Source organism: Myotis davidii, unplaced genomic scaffold, assembly GCF_000327345.1.
Source record: "Myotis davidii unplaced genomic scaffold, ASM32734v1 scaffold217, whole genome shotgun sequence".
Taxonomy (NCBI): Eukaryota; Metazoa; Chordata; class Mammalia; order Chiroptera; family Vespertilionidae; genus Myotis; species Myotis davidii.
Genome location: NW_006290034.1, coordinates 5,049,538 through 5,050,649, shown reverse-complemented (window position 1 = coordinate 5,050,649; position 1,112 = coordinate 5,049,538). Strand labels below are relative to the sequence as shown.

Sequence of the window (1,112 nt, the reverse complement as noted above, 5' to 3'; positions counted from 1 at the left end):
AGTTGCTGGTACAATGTCACAACAAACTAAAAGTTATTTGTAGTTTAAGTTAAGTAGTTAAATCCTGTCCTGCAAATTTTGTTCAGGGAACCAAGTCCCCTAATAATTATGAATTTAATTACTTTGAAAATAATAGTGTTCTGAATTATTTAAGGGAGTCAAAGACTGAAGGAAAGATGTCATTTGTAAATGAATTTCTTTTTTCCCCCTTACAGCATGTATTTGATGATCTCAGTGGCTCAGTATCCTTGTCTTGGGTTGGAGATAGCACTGGGGTAAGTAATATTTTGAGGCTGTGAATTCAACTAAGCAAGAAGAACATGTAGATGTGGGGAGTTTATGCACTAAGTGTTGTTATTTTCTGAAACTGTTTCCAACCTCAGACACAGAAATACATGTTTCCAGGACAAACTCTCAGGAAACTGTGGTTGGCTTGGTTTTGCTTTAGAACGGGAAACATCCTGTAACCACCCTCTTCCATAATGGGAAGATAGACACCTTTTGAGTCCTTGGTGGCTGCTTGGCATCAAGATGAGCAAGAAGAAGAAAGAGGGAAGCGTGTGCTGTATGCTGAGAAGTGAGCCTCACAACACATGGAAGACCAGTGTGGAAGCTGAAACCTGGGCATCGCACATCTTAGCATTTTTCCTCCAAAATGCATTTTCCCACAGTTAGTGTTGAAGGACTGTGGCGCCCATGGGCTCATGGCTGATTCGTTCCATCTGTGTCCCTTTCCTTACAACAAGGGAGGTGCTGCCAGGATTGGGAGAGTGGAAGGAGCGTCAGTCAGCTCCTTATTCTCCAATGTGGAGCCCGTCTCCCAGTAGGAGGGTGCACTTTGGATGCATCGGCCCCAGGTCTTGACTCAGGGCTTGGTGTTAGCTGCTCTGTTATTATCCTGCCTGAACAAGGACAGGGCCACAGTTCATACCCTCCCCTCTGGTATTCCCCCTCCCCTCTGGTATTCCATGAATGTATGCCTCATAGCATTGAGGCACACGATGGCTATGTCAGGAATCCAAAGAAATATTGGAGCTGAAGAGCAAATTATAAATTAATTATCTTAATTAATTTTTAAACTTCTGGTAGAATGTCTTTAAGCATGTCTCAGT

General features: G+C 42.9%; 1 protein-coding gene across 1 annotated transcript in view; it reads left to right on the top strand.

Moving 5' to 3' along the window:
* The first annotated feature begins 184 nt into the window (after positions 1-184).
* Positions 185-1,112, top strand: part of SORT1 (sortilin 1) — a 36,564-nt gene continuing 35,636 nt past the window's right edge. The window contains exon 1 of the mRNA XM_015563516.1: positions 185-275. The gene's annotated coding sequence lies outside the window, so the exon portion shown is untranslated. The remainder of the gene's footprint in view (positions 276-1,112) is intronic.